The 13878-nt window shown below is 44.0% G+C and overlaps 1 pseudogene across 1 annotated transcript in view; it reads left to right on the top strand.

Annotated features, from left to right (window-relative positions):
• LOC308268421 (putative ATP-dependent RNA helicase TDRD12) overlaps positions 1–13878 on the top strand; it is a 110646-nt pseudogene that overhangs the window by 48178 nt on the left and 48590 nt on the right. The window contains exon 11 of the transcript in view: positions 12135–12212. The product of the transcript in view is annotated as a putative ATP-dependent RNA helicase TDRD12 (transcript). The remainder of the gene's footprint in view (positions 1–12134; positions 12213–13878) is intronic.

Raw genomic sequence — 13878 nt, 5'->3', positions numbered from 1 at the left:
AGGCCCGATTGACACGGATATAGGAAGTGAAGGTCTGAAGTATTCTGCCTACTCAGAAGGGTTGATAACTGAGTACATGGGGTCCCTGAGACAAAGGAGATTTTAAGTAAGGAGAGGCAATGAGAAGAGTCCTCATTGTTCAGCCACATGTGGACCTGTCAGCTTCCTGGGTGTGATTGGAAAAAGGCATGATGTCTTTCAGAGGCGCAGGTGGAAGTGATGTTGGGGCTCATTACAGCTTCCCATCGTGGTTCTGGGGTGGCCCTTTTGAGGTGGTTGTGATGGATCCAGGCAGCTGTACTGTCTACTCTTGAAGCTGAGGGGGTAGTTAAGATAATAGTAAAGGGTCCTCTCCACTTTGCCTTGAGAGGAGCTTGATTCCAATCTCCAGGCTCATAGTAATGGACTGAGGTAGTTAAAAACTAACTGATGTTCTATCTAGCACCCATTTATGTAGGTAATGGGTGACCTCTCCCAGTTTTCTCATAAGCCTATGAACTTCTATTTCACATAGCCTTCCTGGAAGACCTTGGAGGATAGGAGGGAGTTGAGCAGACTTCATCTCATAGGGAGAATATCCTATTCTCTTAATGGGAATACATTTAATCTTAAACAGGACTAAGGGGAAGGCTTGGACCCAAGTTAGCTTGGTTTTCTGACAAATCATTTCTAATTCAGTTTTGATGGCTCTCTTCATCCTTTCTACATTGCCTGAATGTATACAGGATGCAACTTCCAGATGATACTCATGCTGCCATAATCTGTGACGGAGGCTGGTGCATTTTCTGACCCTGTGTTTAAGGGCAGTTCATATCTAGGAATGATTTTTCTGAGTAAGGTTCAAGTTACTTCCCTGACCTTTTCTGTCTGGCAGGGGTATACTTCTACTCATCTATTCATCTATTCTGAGCACATACTATAACTAGAAGGTATCAATATCCATTATATTTTGGCAGTTTAGAAAAGTCAATTTATACACTTTTAAAGGAGGCCACTCCTATATCCTGTATTCCTGGAGGGAGTTTAGGTCCTTGATCAGGATTGTTTTTGTTTGCTACAGGTCATACACTGCTGCACAACCCCTTTTACTAGGGTTGCTAGATGATGTTTGTAGTAATACTAGCCAAGCAGCTTTTCAGTTTTTTTTTTTTTTTGGCCTGATATGAGTAGATTCATGTACCTCCTGCACAATAATTGGCCCAAGCTTGTAAGGAATGACTTTGCAGCTATTAGGCAATGACATCCATTTCCCTGGGGTTTCAGTTGCCTTTTCTCTTCTTAACTGCTCCACTCTTGGGGCTCGTGGGAGGGGACATGGTTAGGTACCTAGGGTAGGAGTAGGGGCACTAGCAGATGGTTCAGCATTACGAGGGGCTTCTGAGTGTTCAAGAACCTGTGACTTGTCTCTCTTTGATGCTATCTACAAGTGCATGTTGGTCACCTTTGTTGATTTCTAAATAGCTTCAAGCAGTTTTAGGATCTCTTGAGGGTGTGGTCCTTTCTCCAAAGTTTAACAGCCCCTTTTCCTTACAAAGAGCTCTATGAACTTGTAGAGTTAAAAAGAAGCATACTTAGAGTCGATGTATATGTTAACTATTTGATCTGCCCTCCAACTCTAGTACCCAGGCTAGGACAGTTTACTCAGCCTTTTGGGTGGACAAACTGCCCAGGAAGGGATATGCCTCTAAGATTTTTCCATACCTGGCTTGCTGTTTTCCCTATTAATTTATGGAGCTACTCCCATCTGTGAACATTTCTAAATCTGGTCAGAGTAGGGATGGTCTTTTAAGTCTGACCTCCTGGAATAGGTTTGTGCCAGCACTTTCTCAAAGTCATAGATCGGCTGATTATTGTTATGCACCCAAAACTGTTACAGTAGGACAGCAAAACTGTACCTGTGTGAGATGTAGCTGCGGGTTCTTGTTCTAAGCTGTTTTAGAAAAAGAATAACCCAAACTCCTCTGCTGTAAGCTTAAGCAATTATATTATTATAAAGGCAGAAAGATAGAACAGAAATTAAAGCACTACATGAGGGATGTAGTAGAGTAACTTGAAAATAAGTTACTGAAGTTTTTGGATACAGAACAGTTTTTATAAAGAATGTTATCTTGCATCTTTGCTTAACCAGTTATCTTTCTGACCCGACATAGATGTCAATCCATGGGGCAAGTCTTTTGATGGGATAATTTCTTCCTGTAGGCCCGCCCTGTCTCTGGTAAAGACCTAAGCCTTTTGTTAAACCTCAAAATGTTTTGATTATTGAAGTCGGGGATCTCTTGAAGGCTTGTGGCATCCTCCCACATCCTTGCAGACTTTTAGCTTGTCCTAGAAGTTATTATTATGTAAAACTTGTCTTTAGAATGCAAAGGCCCTCAGCTACCTCTATTCTGGGGAACTCTTCAGGGTTTCTTTTCTGCCTGAGTGCCTGCACAACACCCAAGCTCTAACTACTTTCTATATTTTAAAATTAATGCCAAAGCATTTGAAGTTAATACATGTTGAAATTAGTACCAAAGACGTTTCTGAAATTAGTACCAAAGACATTTCCCAATATCGGCACAATGATCACTAAGTGGTAGCAGAATGTTTGGATTTAGTGTGTGTACTGTCCCCAACTTTATTCCAGGATTTTCACAAAGCAACCTGGTATTTGGTAAGCCAGGCATTGATTAGCCAGTGGTGTCCTCTAGAGTACAGAATGGGGAATTTTGACTTGAAAGTTTTGTCCCAGGGGTAACTTGTCAGCTTCTTGGACAAGAAGGGCCATTGTTACAAGGGCCCACAAGCAAGGTGGCCATCCAGCATCAGTGGTCCAGTTGTTCTGAGAGGTAAGCGACTAGTTGATACTAAGACCCCCCTGGGCCAGAACCCTGGTTGCTGTTTTCCTTCTTTCTGATGCAAATAAGGTGAAAGGCTTTTCTAGGTCCAGGAGCTCTAGGGCGGGGCAGTTAATAGTTGCCTTTTGAATTGCTCAAAGGCCTGTCTGCTCTTTTTCCCATACAAAGGGGTCTTTATCTCCCTACTTTGTAGATGTGTAGAATGGTTTTGCTGTGGCAGCAAGTTTGGAATCCAGATGCAACAGAATCCTACTGCTGCCAGGAATTTCTGGAGGGTTCTCTAGTTAGTGGGCACTGGAGTAGCTTGGACTGCCTCTTTTTGTCCTTTCAATAATAGTTTTTCCCCTCTCTACATGGTGAACCTCAGATATTTTACTTTTGTTGACAGGCCTGGGCTTTCTTTTTAGAGACTTTTTAACCACAGTGCTCTAGGAGGGTGAGCAGCTAGCCTTTTCCTTAAGCACAGCTTTCAAAAGTCTCATGTCAACATATTGGAGGAGGGTGAAACCCAAGGAGTGGGATGGAAAGGACTTGAGGTCACAGGCCAGGGCTTCTCTGAAAGTTATAGGGGAATTTTATTTATTTATTTTTATTTATTTATTTATTTATTTTTTATTTTTTGGTGGTACTGGGGTTCCTGGAAGCCCTTCTACCTCCGGGCTACACTCCCAGACCTATTTTTACATTTTTATTTGGAAACAGGGTCTCCTAAGCCAGCACGCGCAGCTAGCTTCGAACCTGCGCGATCCTCCTGTCTCTGCCTCCCAAGCGCGGGGATTACAAGCGTGCGCCACCACGCCCGGCTTATAGGGGAATTTTAAATCCTTGGGGCAATTGAGTCTAGGGGAACTGGCTTTTGGTTTCATATTTTGGATCTTCCCACCCAAAAGCAAACAGTTCTTGGCTCGGGGAAGCTAGAGAGATACTGAAGAAGGTGTCTTTCAGGTCTAGGCACATGAACCAGGTCATGGTTGTTATGGTTTGGGAAACTGTCCCCAGGGATCTTTGTTAGGCCCCTGGGAATAATTTCCCAAAAACTCCCCAAAGAAACAAAAAAACAGAAAAACAGAAAAAGAGGAAAAGATAGAAATACAGGAGATAGAAATACAGCCCCATGTCAAAATGGCATGGGGGCGGGGTGACTCGAAATGAATACACCAAAGGGATCGCACGTGGACCGGACTTTTATACCCATGACCTCCATCTTGTTTACATATTCTGTCATAGTGAACGTCCCTGTAAGGTACCTCCTCTTACACTGTAAGGTACCTCCCCCAAATAGATGTGGCGAGGTGTCTACTTTCATGAAGGTCGACCCCTCCTACCATCTTATCTAGCTTATCCAATCATGTGGATCTGTCTTTAGATAAAGGCCTAGTTCTCCTCAACTAAGATCTGTCTTTAGATAGAGACAGGCCTAGTTCTCCTCTCCTATTGACTGATTAATTGCTTTTAGCTAGGTTAATTTACATTGGAGTAGTTGTCTGCTTTTAGGCAGAAACCAAGTCCTTGCACAGATTTGTCCCTCACCCAATTTTTGAAATATATTAATAATCATAGCTTTCTCAAATCTTTGTAGGCCATTCCCAATATTGGTACAGTGGTGGCTGGGAGCACACTGAGAAGTGTGTATAGGTTAGGCATAGTAGGATGTAGGGTGATGGTGGCTAGGTTGAAGGCTTGTAAGTCCTGCACCACTTGGTAGTCCTGGGTTTCTGGCTTTTAGGCTGGCAAGAGTTCCACTGGGATTGACATGGTGTGATGATGCCATGTTGTTGGAGCCTCTCTAGGTAGGCCTGAATTCCCTCTAGGGCCAGTCAGGAAATTGGGTACTACCATAACTGCACTGGTCAGGTGTCATGATGAAGTTCAGTGTCCACTGGTGCTTGGAATCTGGCCATTCCAGGTGACTGTCCTTGAACCAGACTGTGGGCCACCAGGCTGCTACCTCTGGACTGATGGACCTCCCTTTTCTGCCCCTCAATCTCCACTTTCCTTTTGGGTCATTTGGAAAAAGCAAATCAGCTGAGAGGTTGGCACTGAGAACTTCAGTTTATCTTTCTTAGAGAAAGTGATGGTTGCTCTGAGTTTGCCAAGGAGATCTCTACCCAGAAGCAGAACCAAATAGTCTGGCTTATGTAGAAATTAGCAAGTGACTTCCCTTCCTCCTAGGCTTCATTGACAGGGGTTGGAGAAGGAATGTTTGCTGACAGACTTTCTTGGGCCAGTTATGTTGACATGTTGGTTGGTGAGGAGGTTATTGGACTGGTGACCACCGAGTGCTCAGCTCTAGTATCAATGAGGAGTTGGAGGTGTGTATCTCTGTCCCCTCCCACTCTCATTTGGATCATGGGCCACTTCGGGGCTTCAGGGCCCAGTTCCCTTTAGTTATCAAACCGACTAGTCTGGCTGAATGCCAGGAAAGGAGCTTGATGGCTCCTTTTGGGGCCCTTGATCTTTTTTAGGGCATTAGTTTTTCCAGTGCCCAAGTTCTTTACAGAATGTACATTGGTCATGTTGGAGAGGAGCTCTCTTTTCCTTGGGTGGCCCTGGGTGTCAGAACCGAAGGCACCCCTATCTAATTGGTTCTTGGTTAGGCTCACCATGGAGCAGTGAACTCCATGCTTCTGAGATAGGTGAGCTTTTCATCCCATTTTCCAATCTGGCTTCTGTTTTTCTTTGATGTCTTGGTTAGTTAAGACCTTCTTTGCTACCTAAATGGAATTAGAAAGCATCCATTCTTGCATACTTCAGTTTCTGCAGCTTGCAAAGGATGTCACTAGCTCTCTAACAGAGGTGATGTTAACCATTTGCTGGTTTTTGGATGCCTTGGGGTCAAAAGGAGTAAATGTGTGATAAGTCTCAAAGCACAGGGCTCTCTTGTTGGATGTTTGAAGAATCTCTCTGACCTTGGCAGCATTGGTGACCTGGAAAGCCCCCTTTTGAAGTCCCTGGGGAGAGCCTCTTTGTACACCTCCAGTGTGGCAGACTGGCTCAGTCGGAATGGCCGGTGAGTCCGCTCGAGATTTATTTCAGAAAGATGGGCAAGGATACGGGTGCAGTTCTGCAGTCACTTATCTGCAGCGATTCTTTCCCTTCTATGAAATAAATTCCTTTAAGTTCCTATTCATGGCACTTCGGGAAAGAATCTGACATGGACAAAAGCTTCTTGAGCGATTGACACTTTATTACAAGAACCCAGAAAATTTATATCCTTCACCAGTGAGATTAATAGTAGAAAAAAGAAAGGAGTGCAATCACTGCAAAACAATAGTGAATGACATGTAAACAAAGTAAAAAAAACTAGTCCGGCATTCAAGAGATTAGCTCCGGATCTTCTCCGGATCTTGCGGCAGATCTAGCTGCCCTTGCAGGCAGGCAGCTCCAAAGGGCAAATTCCAGAAGACACAGGCATGCCCAGGGCTTGGAGAATAGGCCTCTCATGGAATCTTCTTTAACTTTTTTGGAACTTTCCATCTCTAGAGATATGGTGATCCAGGGGGATGCGATGGAAGTCTCCCAGGTGTCGTCCGCATTGCCTTCTAAAGTCTGAAAGCTTAAGCAAGCTCACATCACAGTTTGGCAGATAACCACCAAAAAATAACATGAAGTTTTTAGATTTAGTTGTCAAATGTACTTCCCTAGCTGCAGAGCACTTTTCCTCAAACGATAGGCTTATTAGAAGCCTATTCATCTTATAAATAATCCTTATTCCTATCACAGATCCTTTGCAATATCCTTTTCTTTTCTGATTACCCTGATTCTCTTTTTCCCATTTGGGACAATCTTAGGATAAGCTCTTCTTCATATAAAAATCCTTTCTTACTCTCACCATTATTTCCTTTCTTTCACACTTACACATTTATTATATCTGTCCTTTGTTCTGACATGTCCATTTCTTAGCCACGTGGCGCCTCCCTGTCTCGGGCAGCGCTCATACTGGGTGTAAAGGTCAAGAATCTTCCTAGCCTTCAGCTCTATTGTATTGGGCAGTATTAGCTGCTCATCAACTAGGCTGCTTTGAAATCATACACAAAGTTTATCTTCTCTGTATCTAGGCAGGATCACAAGGAGAGGGGTAAACAGAGGCACCGGGTTGCCTTCCTTTTAGGGCTTTTATTGTAAGTTAATGATTAGAATGAAGGTCAGAGATAGAGGGGAAATATGCGTTTTGTAATTGCTGTTACTGGAATGTTTTCCACAGCATCTGAATTCTGACTAGATTTTATTACCATTTGAGCAAAGCCGAGGACGTTTAGAGGCTTAGACAAATTACCAGAAAGTTTATTTTCCACAGACTCAGTTTCTCTCACAGTCCTGATCTTACATAACCGGAGCAATTCGTGTGGAAAGTTAAAAGAATCATTACCAAAAGAATAATAGTTATGAAAGAATATCTAAGAGTGGGGGAGTACTTTGGCCAGAGACAACACCTCCCCTCGGGGCTTTCACTCACTTTGAGGTCCAGCCAATTAACTGCGTGGGAAATCTTCACGCAGATGCCGAGGAATCTCGGCACTCCAGTATGCGATGTCTTCAGGGTTATTTGGGTGCCAGTGGGTGTCTATTGTCGGGAGGCATTGTTGAACATAGGCCTGGGGGTTTAGGGCATTGTTTGGGGTCATATTCTTTGGCCAAGTGGCTGCTGATTGCAAAACATGGTTCTTTTCTTCAGTATTGAAAAGAGTCAGAAGGAGCTGACCATTTAGGTTTGTGCATTTGGAAGATGGTTTGGAGGAGGTTGGCCACGGCCTTCAGCTTTTCAGTATAAGAGTATGATTTTCCAATTGAGAAGGTCAGTTGTAGTAAAGGGCTGGTACACAAATGTTGGCTGACTCGGCTGTGGCTGTCCATATTTATTCATTTTGGAGGGAAGGGCTGAGCTGCCTGAGGGAAAACTGGCTACCAGATGGCAGTGGTGTTTCATGAACAGGACCTTCACTGAGTTGGTCATGGGATCTCAAATTCTAGGAATGGCCAGTTGTTATCTGCAGTGGTGGGTATATTGAAGGTGCTGGATAAGGGGGAAGACTTGTCTGTGGCACAGATGTTGTTGTGGGAATGACACAGGAAGATGGCGGAGTTGGGGTTTCTGCCTCTGGACTTGAGGGCTGGTCCGAGGGGCCTGGAGGAGGTGTTGAAGGTGCCAGTGTAGCCTGTAGGTGCCACACAAGCTGTGGAATATATAACAGCAGGTGTGGCTTCTCCAGGGGACTTTCCAAAATGAGTAGTATCTGGGTTTCATCTGGGTGTTGCCTTTGCTTTCCTGCCTGGCCAATAGCTCCCTTTTCCTTGACAAGATCTGAGAGACTGGACCTTTTAACCATGAAGGAGGAGTCTGAACTACTTGAGCCAGGTGTCTATGTAGGGAAACTGGTGCAGATGTGCTGGACTGCCTGTGACTTGATCCCAAGTTCATCAGGTGGTGGCCAGGTCTAATGAGCTCTCTGAGGGCTGGCCATTCCACCTCAGCAAAGTACGTAACTTTCCTGGGGTTAGCTTGAATCTATAACCACCTGTATAAGCCACTCCAAATTTCCTGATCATGAGGTCCAGGGGAGCAGGCTTGCTCCCCCACCCCATTCCCACCTAAAGAGTCTAGACTAGAGCAGGAACACCTAAAACAGAAAACAGACAGCACTCACTTTGTGGTACCCAGCCATCAGCCATTCTTTGGCATAGGCAGAGCAGTATCAACCTCCAATCTGGTCACCCCAAAGACGTGTGTGTGTGTGTGTGCGCGCGCGCGCACCTTTGTGTGTGTTAGTTACTGGGAATTGAACCCAGAGGCTTTCTGTCTCCGAGCTATATTTTCAGACCAACTTTTTTTTCTTTTTTGCAGTACTGGCAGCGGAACCCACAGGTATTCTACCTCTGAGCTGTACTTTTTATTTTATTCTTTACCTTCCAGCCCTATCTTTTATTCTCTTTCTTTCTGTACTGGGCATGGAACCCAGGGGCTTTTCACCTCTGGGCTACACTCCCAGACCAATTTTATGTTTTATTTGGAAACAGGGTCTCACTAAGTTGCTGTGAGCCTCACTTAAGTAGCTGAGGCTGGCTTCGAACCTGCACGATCCTCCTGTCTCAGCCTCCCAAGTACTGGGATTACAAGCGTGTGCCACCATTTTTGGCTTATTCTATATTTTGAAACAAGTTCTCACTAGTTGCAGAGGGTTTCACTAAGTAGCTGAGGCTGTCTGTGAACATACGATTCTTCTGTCTCAGCCTCCCAAGTACTGGGATTTCAAGCATGTACCACCACGCCTGCCTTCAATTTTATTTCTTATTTGGAAACAGGATCTCACTAGGTTGCTAAATTGTTGAGACAGTCATTGAACTTGCAGTCCTCCAAGTCTCAGCCTCCCAAGTACCAGGATTATAAGTGTGCACCATCACACCTTGTTTAGACCAAGGACTTTTTAGGTCCTTGATGGATTGCCAGTTAGCCATTACAGGGTGGCCCTGGATCCAGGCAGTAGGCTCAACACTCGTTTTGGCCCGGTAAGGTACAACCTGGAGTCTGGCTTTGGTGTCCATCTCAGTTAAATACTTGGACTTACCATTCACAGACACCCAACCTAAACCTAACCCAACCTGAATCCTGAACTCAATTCCAGTTTTGTGTCCCTTGACACTACTAACACTACTTGGGGAATTCCTAAGGAAGTGATCAGCCCCTTCTTCCTCAGTCCTCAGTCCTAGAGCCAACCATCTCTGGGCAAGGTCTCCCACACCTAATTCCCAAGTCACAGACTGGAGGAGGCAAAACATCCTGGGTCCTGTCTCTGGGACCAGACTGCCCCAAAAGTACCTCTTGGCTGCCTCGCCAAATGTCGCAGGAGGCTTTGGTTCATAGAGAACAAGAGACAGGCTGGATACGGCTATAGTAGTTCTCTTTATTCACTGGTGACACTTAGAGAGCAAAGCTCCTAGTGTGAACCCTGAATGGCTATATAATACAGATTATATAGGCCTAGTCAGAATTTGATTGAATCAAGAACAGGCAGGGTACCAAAATGGGATTTCATTTCTGCTTCCTGAGCTGGATTTCCTGTATTAGCTTCCATGTGGCCAAGACTGAGCAGCACCATCTTAGGCTCCACGTGGTTGGGACTGGTTGATACCGTTTTGGGCCCCACATGACTGGGACTAAGTAGTGCCATCCTGGGCTCCTGTCTCAAACCCAGGGGCATTCTAATTTTGAGCTACACCCTTATTTCACTTTTATTTTATTTTATTTTGAAGATCTTGCTAAGTTGCTAAGGCTGGCCCTGAATCTGTGATCTTTCAGTCTCAGCTTTCCAAGTACTGGGATTACAAGTGTGTGCCACCAACCCCTACTCGTTTTTATTTTGAAGCAGGGTCTTACGAGGTTGCTGAGAGTCTCATGACTTATCAAGGCTGTCCTCAAGCCTGCAATCTGCTGGACTCAGCCTCCCAAGTACTGGGGTTACTGGCTTGCACCACTGTGCCCAGTTGCTTTTGTTTGTTTGTTTTTTGTGGTAGTGGGATGGAACCCAGGGGCATTCTACCTCCAAGCTACACCCCCAGCCCTATTTTTTTTCTTTATTTTGAAACAAGGTCTCATTAAATTGCGGAGAGCCTCACTAAGTAGCTGAGGCGGGCCTTGAATCTGCGATCCTCCTGTTTCAGCCTTCCAAGTACTGGGATTAAAAGCATACACCACCATGCCTAGCCTGAGCTGAGACTCTTGTTGGGTCACAGTCAGCAGTAGGGGGCCCTTCCCAGCTTTCTCTCTTTGTTTCTAGGATTTCCCTCACACTCTCTAATTTCTTCTCCCTATTCCTCTGGCCACATAGACAGTTTCTCTTGGAGAAACTGTGGTACAGTCTTTGCTTGGGCCACTTTGGAGCAAAATAGCAGTAGGATTAAGGGAAGAAGGGCTATGGAGATTTTTCCTTGCATTGTTTGAACCATAAAGTTTCCATTTCCCAGTTCCTCTGGCTGCAGCGATAGAGATTTTGTTTTTTTTTTTTTTTTTAAGAGTCTTAGGAGATTGCCTTGCTAGCTTTAAGATTAGAGCTGGCCTTGGGACAGGGCCAGGAGAGAGGCAGAGGAAAAAAAAAAGAAAAACAATGGAATTCCTCACACTGGCTTAAAGGGCCCTTCCTCTTAGTCCTTTGGCTTAGAAAGGGAGCCTCTTTCATAACTTTGTGTGTGTGTGTGTGTGTGTGTGTGTGTGTGTGTGTGTGGTACTGGGGATTGAACCCAGTATCCCTGTAAATTCGAAGCAAGTGCTCTTCCACTGAGTTACATTGCTAGCCCCTCTCAGAATTTTTGGTGTTTACATCCAATAAAGAAGAACCTCAAGAAACTCTCCAGGATTTTGACTAATTTCAAATGGTTTTTCTTCACTATACCAATACTTTGTTTCCTTACTCAGAGTTTCTAGTTGTAATTAGTGGTATGTGACAGGCACCAGAAGCATTAGTGTTGTGGATGAAATGTGTTTCGTGTGTGAGGGGAGAAGTAATTCCTCCACCACAACCACACAAACAAAAACAGAAAAACCGTGGATTCTTGTCCTAAGCTAAGAATAAATATGCATAGCTTGGACAGTTGCTGAAGATTTAAAGAAGTTTATTAAAAAGATAGAAATACAGGATATAGTTACAGCCCAGTGCCAGAGAGAGAGAGAGAGAGAGAGAGAGAGAGAGAGGAGGGAGAGGGAGGGAGGGGCAGGCAGGCAGGCACTGGGGGGCAATTCGAATGAAAATACCAGAGAACTCCAGTTTAAGTGTTTTATCCGGACCAAGTCCACAGCAGGTCCTTTGATCTATAGATATGCTACCTTATCTCTAGCCTTGGCTCTGCTGTCTCCAGGTGGATTTGCCCTGGAAGGGGGGGGGACAGCCCCATCTCCGACCACCTTTTGTCCATCCCCCAAGATGTGTAAACTTTCTCCAGGATCTGGGATTTCCTCCCATCTCTGGCTCCAACTTTCTTCCTCTTCTTTAGAAATATAAATTAAAAGTCCCTCCTTTTTTGCTAGCCCTGGCTTTCTTTAGTATACAGGAGATGTGTTTTTAAAATTGGAAATCTTTCCCAATACTGATATATTAATACATTTTAAAACCTCTTCCCAATACTAGTACAATTAGTTCATAAATATGATTTGCATACTTACCCAGCTTAACCTCAGTTCTCACAGATCAACTAATTCTTCAATGGTAAGTTTTAAAAAATTTCCCCAGAAAATAAAGATATTCTTAGGGTTGGGGTAAGTGGGTTCACAAATGTTAATATATATGTGCATGTATATTTTATTTTTAGTCGTTCCAATCAGAGGCCAAATGAGAAGCCACTAAGACTGACTGAGAAGAGAGAATATGATAAGAATGTCTGTGTGAAGTAAGGATTTTTTTGTCTGAATTGTTTATTGAATTAAATTGTAATAAAAATTATAAGCAGGAAGAATTTACATGTTTTATTTACAAACCCACATTTGCATAAAAATGTTTCCCCCCAGTCTCTTACAGACTGTTGCGGGATAGGTTGCGGGTGGAAATGTGCGTGGTGTGTGTGTGTGTGAGGAGAAGTAATCCCCCACCACCATCACACAGACAGACAAACAGAAAAACCGTGGATTCTTGTCCTAAGCTAAGAATAAGTATTCATCGCTTGGACAGCTGCTGAAGATTTAAAGAAGTTTATTAAAAAGATAGAAATATAGAGATAGTTATAGCCCTGTGCCACAGAGGGGCACAGGGGGGCAATTCGAATGAAAATGCCAAAGAACTCCAGTTTACTGAGTTTTTATCCTAAGTCCAGCAGGTCCCTCTGATTTCTGGAGATTATGTTACCCCTTATCTCCAGCCCTGGCTCTGCTTCTGTTCTCTCTCCAGCCTATTGATTTTATGGCTTAAAGGGGGAGGCATCTGTCTCCAAACACAGGCTCAGATTTATGGCCTGAGGGGGGGAGGCATCTCTGTTTCCAGACACAGGCTTTTACCTTTCCTCTTCTCCCCCAAAATGTGTGAAATTGTTGCAAGGAAACACATTTTTCCTGGCTCTAGCCTTTCTTTCTTGCTAGCTAGCCCTGGCTTTCTTAGTAAAGAAGATATATTATAAAATTGGAAATCTTTCCCAATACTGACACATAACTACATTTTAAACCCTCTTCCCAATACTAGTACACAGACTTTAAGGTTTTTTTTCTATTCAGTTCACTGGGGTATGGTTTTCTGTTTAAATCTCCCTTCCAGTGTAAGTAGTCATTTTCTTCCTCCCTCCCTCATTCTTTTAGTGAAGTGAACAATTTCACAGAATGAATTGGGTATAGTTGATCTTTTGTGGCTTTTTTTTTTGTGGCTTGGTGTTTGCTTGATCCTAGTTATCTGATGTTAAGTTTGCATATTGGAGGCTCCCTTTCTAAGCCAAAGGACTAAGAGGAGGAGCCCTTTAAGCCAGAGTGTGAGGAATTCCATTGTTTTTCTTTTTTTTTTCCCCTCTGCCTTTCTCCTGGCCCTGTCCCAAGGCCAGGTCTAATCTTAAAGCTAGCAGGGCAATCTCCTAATACTCTTAAGAAGGAGGATAAAGAAAAAAAAAAAAAGGAAAAAAAAGGAAGGCCAGGAAAGAGTGCAGTTTGATGTATAAAAAACATCTATTTTTTGGTTTGGGGGGGGATTTCTGGGGATTGAGCCCCAGGGCAGTCTACCTCTGAGCTACAACCTAGCCCTATTTTTATGCTTTATTTTGAAACAGCCTCACTAGATTGCAGAGGGCCTCACTAATTTGCTGAGGCTAGCTTTGAACCTGTGATCCTCCTATCTCAGCCTCCCAAGCATGAGCTACCATGCCTGGCTAATCTATCCATCTTTCTGACAAAGTCCTCACCACTGAAAATGACATGTGAATTCTCTGCTCCTGTTACTAGTTCTTACCCATATTGGAGTTCGGCTCGGGTCTTGTGGAAAGCAATTTTAAATTTGTTTTCCACTGAGTTAGCAGACATGGCAGTGGACAAGTTCTTTCTGAAACTGACATGGTCATTATTGTAAGGTTGGGGCAGGGCCGG

The sequence above is a fragment of the Muscardinus avellanarius genome (genome assembly GCF_963383645.1).
Source record: "Muscardinus avellanarius genome assembly, chromosome: 10".
Lineage (NCBI taxonomy): Eukaryota > Metazoa > Chordata > Mammalia > Rodentia > Gliridae > Muscardinus > Muscardinus avellanarius.
Note: the sequence above shows the minus strand (reverse complement) of the source record. Positions and strands in the feature narration are given on the sequence as shown.